Raw genomic sequence first — 5,579 nt, 5'->3', positions numbered from 1 at the left:
ATCCGCCCATGAAGCATCATGTGCAATTGGCGTCAGTGGACGACCAATGCTGATGAATTCGCTGTTTTCTAACTGAGGAAGGACTACATCATCTTCTACATTGTCATGATGACCAATGTCTTCAGCAGTGATGGGATCAGCTGCTGGAATGTCTTCAGCTTCAGGAGCCTCTGTGGAAGCAGGCTCATGAACTGTCAGTTGACGTTCTGCATTAGGATGAACCATAGAAATTGGTTCAACTATCAAGGGCTCTATGGGAGCAGCCCGAGCTTTCTTGGTCTTTCACTTTTTCTTGGTGGGGGCAGTAGGAGAGGCTTCAGAGTGTTTCCTCTTCCCGGCTTCAGCCTCAGCAGTTCTTGTCTTCTTGAGCTCTGAAGTTGTTGACCGGCTCTTTGGCTTCGAGCCAGTCATTCTTGTTGGGAAGACAATCGGAACTGCTTCTTGCCTTGATGCATCAGATACAGCCGTAGCAGGCTTCTTCTTCTTCTTTCGGCCATCCTGGGGTCGATGCCAGGACACCCAAGTGCCTTGCGCTTCTCAGCCTCATTATAGGCTTGCACACATCTGTCAGCCAGAGTCTTCATGCGCTCACGTGAACCCTGAGCTTCTGCACGCTTCTTCACAAAGGCTTCCTTGAGCTCGTGCATCATTGTCTTGAAGTTCTTCACTTCTTGCACGCTGAGCTTGGACATATGCTTCTTGAACTGAGCCTTTTCATAGTCAATCTTCTGCTTCAGCTCAACAATGCGTTGGGCAATAGCAAGTTCTGAAGCAATGGCGCCTTGGAAGGCGACACTGAGGCCAATGGGTAGCTGCAGATCTTCAAAGCTGATGTTTGGCGTGTCAAACCACTCGTCAATGAAGTTGTGAATGATGGTGACATCAAAGAGAGGCGGATCATTGAAGATTTCTGCTTCTTCTTTGCTCTTGATGAGTTGCTCAAGAGCGTCATCTGCAAGTCTTCATCACTTGACAGATCAATGTCGTCGTTGCGCAGAATGGCAGTAGCTGTTAGCTCTTTGCCAGTGTGAGACAGAGGCATCTTGGCCTTCTGGGGCCTTGAGACGCGTGATAAGTGTTCAGACTGCACACTGTCTTCAGGAGGTGCAGTCGCCAATGGCTTCGCCTTTGAGATTTTTGGTGAAGGGGCCGGCTTTGAAGCTTTTGGCTTCTTCAACTGCTTTGGCTTCGGCACTGCAGGCACGTCATCAGACTCAGTGTCAGCTGCAGGCTCATTCACTGCAGTCCCTTGAACCAAGATGTAGGTGATAAGGCCCTCAAGATTGGTGAAAGGACCGATGACATTGGGTTCTGCATGTCGTGTGCCATCTGCCCTTGGAGATGAGGGACCAGGGTTGAAGTCTAACCCAAAAGTCTTCTTGTTCTGCTTCCCTGAGTTCTGAGCAAACTGGAAGTTGCACTTGAACAGATTGTCGTCACGACACCATAGCAGTGACAACGAGTGTGCATCAGTAGGCTATGGTCCATGGACCATGCATGGATAGAAGCCTTGAGCAATGGCTTCATCTCTGGACCTGGGTAGAAGATTCTTGAATAGGATGTCTCCCCACGATCTCTTGATGGCGTTTTTCTCAGCATACTCCTGGGTCACAAATCTGTATTTGAACCATTGTTCTGCCCAATATCTTCGAATCCATTGGATTCGGGTCTTGCGCTGACCGTAATCCTCTTCAGGATCTGTCTTGTACATTTCTGAGAGTTCATCTGGCAGATCTCTGGAGGTCTCACCATGACGCTTTCTACCGCCCTTCCTTGCTGCTTTCTCTGAAGCCATAAACTTTAACTTGAAAGGCTTCAAGACGTTCAAAGGCTTCAAAGGTTTTTGTTTGCTGGACCAACAGGAACTGGCTTCGGGAGAATTTATGTGATGCTGTAAGAATTCTGCAAATGAATGCAGACTATGGGAACCAAAGGATTCTCCCACGGACATGTACCTGTGACAGCATTAAGGTGCGAGGGAAGGGGAAGAGGTCATATGCATTCTCAGAAGATTTTGAAGATAAATCAGTTTAGAAGACATTGACCTCATCGTGCGAAGACATTCACTCATAAATAAGAAGTTGGTTCCAGATTTGTACGAATCCACAGATCAATACAAGTGAGGAATCTAACTACTTTGTGAAGCACAAGTGAATATACTAGGCATGTTTATGAGATGCAGTATGAGAGAGATCTAGCTTGTGTGAACAGAAACTGCTTGTGGTAGAAAGTGACAGATCAATAGGATCAACGGTGCTGTAAAAAGGGAGTTTTATTTACCACACTAAGAACTGCTAGACGGAGTGGGAGATGAGGCTGAGCAGTTCACTCTTCCGTGCCCTAACTTGGCGACGGAGGACACCTACGGCGACGGCGGAGAGGACGATGTCCGTGGTCGGCGTGAAGACGGCGTCGAAGAGGTTGCGACAGCGAAGCGCTTCGTCACCGGCGTCGTCGAGAGCTAGCGGTGGCGCTAGGGTTCGTGCGAGGGTGGAAGAAGAGATAATGACCGCTGTGAGTGTGTATTTATAGGCACAGGGGCGGCACTGTGCTATTACACAGGTGCCCCTGGCGATTCGCATCTGAGGAACACGTGGCCAGTATGCGGAATTTTGGGGTTTGTTCCACGTCCCACGCACGCCTGGATTGTCGGGTGGTCATTCCTACTTCTTCGGATTTCATGTGGAGGAATGAGCATTGAAAATGGACTTAATGGTTGTCTCTGTATCTTCTGCTGACAAGGACACAGAGAAGACATTCGACAGTTTGAATAGAATGCATATGACTTGGAGAGATAGAGTTTGATATAGAAAGCATAGAGAAGTTGGGATCCGATCACATTCACTTAGTTCAAAAGATTCAACACGAAGACATAGCTATAAGTGAATGTTGTAGAGGACAGAACACTAGCATATATATATATATATAATCAACATAGTGAAGATAATCATGAAAATATGTTGAGTTCGAAGCCAAACCAAATGTGAAGACATTGCAAGGTAATGCCATGAGTGAAACACTTCAAAATAGAACGTTTGGTGGTGGCGTTACCCACCGTATAGGAAGTATTAGACCCAGACACGGCGCACAATTATCGTGGCGCTCCGAAGTCAAATTTCACATTAATGTATTCACACTTAGAATGTATGTCTTCATTGATTGAAGATATACTTCACTTCGTGTGTTGCACATCTAAGTCTTCAATATGCATATGGGTTAGGATGTGTGCCTGATCACAGGACATTTGAGGATTCCAGGATATTTAGCTCACACCGTAACTTGCAAAACCTATTCTCATCCAAGGGCTTGGTGAAGATATCTGCCAATTTCTCTTCAGTGTTGACGTGTATGATATCAATGTCTTCCTTCACAACATGATCTCTGAGAGAGTGATGACGAATTTCAATGTGCTTTGTCTTCGAGTGCTGAATTGGGTTGTTGGCAATCTTGATGGCGCTTTCTTTGTCGCAGTAAAGTGGCACTTGCTTCAGATGAATGCCATAGTCCTTGAGTGTTTGCTTCATCCACAAAAGCTGAGCGCAGCAAGATCTAGCAGCAATGTATTCAGATTCAGCAGTAGAGAGAGATACACAGTTCTGCTTCTTTGAAGACCAACATACAAGTGATCGTCCCAGAAAGTGACATGTGCCTGATGTAGACTTGCGATCAACTTTGTCACCAGCATAATCAGCATCCGAGAATCCAACCAGATCAAACTCTGAGCCCTTTGGATACCATAATCCTAGAGTTGGGGTGTGAGCCAAATATCGAAAAATTAGCTTCACAGCTAAGTGATGCGACTCCTTTGGTGCCGCTTGAAATCGAGCACACATGCAAACACTAAGCATAATATCTGGCCTAGATGCACATAGATAAAGTAAAGAAAAAATCATGGAGCGGTATACCTTTTGATCGAACTCTTTACCATTGTCGTCAGGACCCAGATGATGTTTGGCTGGCATTGGTGTTGTGAAGCCTTTGCAGTCTTGCATACCAAACTTCTTCAGGCAATCTTTGAGATACTTCTTTGAGATATGAAGATGCCATTGCGTTGTTGTCGAATTTGAAGACCAAGGAAGAACTTCAGCTCCCCCATCATGGACATCTGATATTGCTCTTGCATCATATATCCAAACTCTTCACTGTACTTCTGATTGGTGCAGCCGAAGATAATGCCATCCACATATATTTGGCACACAAACAGTTCACCGTCATATGTCTTTGTGAAAAGAGTGGGATCTAGGGAACCAGGTATGAAGCCTTTGCTCTTCAGGAAGTATTTGAGTGTGTCATACCAGGCCCGAGGGGCTTGTTTGAGGCCATACAGTGCCTTGTTGAGCTTGTATACCATGTCAGGATGTTTTGGATTTTCAAAGCCAGGTGGTTGTGCAACATACACTTCTTCTTCAATCTTGCCATTGAGAAAGGCACTCTTCACATCCATTTGATATAGAAGTATGTTAAGATGATTTGCATAGGCCAACAGTATGCGTATGGCTTCAAGTCTAGCCACAGGAGCAAATGTTTCATCGAAGTCAATGCCTTCCACTTGAGTATATCCTTGAGCAACGAGACGAGCTTTGTTTCTGACAACTTGACCATGCTCATCTTGCTTGTTGCGGTATATCCATTTGGTGCCTATTATATTGTGCTTCCGTGGATCAGGACGCTTAACTAGTTCCCATACATTATTCAGCTCAAACTGTTGAAGCTCTTCTTGCATAGCTTGAATCCATTCAGGTTCCATGAAGACTTCTTCAACTTTCTTGGGTTCTGATATCGAGATGAATGTGAAGTGCCCATAGAAATTTGCTAGCTGTGTTGCCCTTGAACGAGTGAGTGGACCAGGTGCATTGATGCTATCAATTATTCTTTCAATCTGCACTTCATTGGCAACGCGAGGATGTACAGGGCGAAGACTTTGCTCTTGCTGTTCATTGTCATTGTTGGAAGGAATGTCTTCAGGCTGAGCATTGTCTTCATTTTGATCAGGTGCTGAAATGATAAGTTCTTCTTCAGGATGAGCTTCACAAGGTATAATTTCTCCAGTTCCCATTAGCTTGATTGATTCACTCGATGGAACTTCATCTGGCACACTTGGCAGCTGCTCTCTTTGTGAGCCGTTGGTCTCATCGAACTGCACATCCACTGTTTCAACCACTTTGTAATGAAAGAGATTGAAGACTGTAGGAGTGTGAATCCTTTCCATATCCAAGCATAAAACCCTCATGTGCTTTTGGTGCAAATTTTGAGGTGTGATGTGGGTCCTTGATCCAGCACCTTGCGCCAAATACTCTGAAGTAACCGACATTTGGCTTTTTGCCAGTAAGGAGCTCATAAGATGTCTTGTTCAGAAGCTTGTGAAGATAAACATGATTGATTGTATGGCATGCAGTATCAATGGCTTCGGGCCAGAATTTTCTTGGGGTCTTGTATTCATCTAGCATCGTTCTGGCCATCTCAATTAGTGTTCTGTTCTTGCGTTCGACGACGCCATTCTGCTGTGGCGTGTACGAGGCTGAGAATTCATGTGTGATGCCCAAGGTATCAAGATATGTATCAAGGCCAGTGTTTTTGAA

Source organism: Triticum aestivum, chromosome 5A (genome assembly GCF_018294505.1).
Source record: "Triticum aestivum cultivar Chinese Spring chromosome 5A, IWGSC CS RefSeq v2.1, whole genome shotgun sequence".
NCBI lineage: Eukaryota > Viridiplantae > Streptophyta > Magnoliopsida > Poales > Poaceae > Triticum > Triticum aestivum.
The sequence above is the reverse complement of the archived record's forward strand: the minus strand, read 5'-3'. Positions refer to the sequence as shown.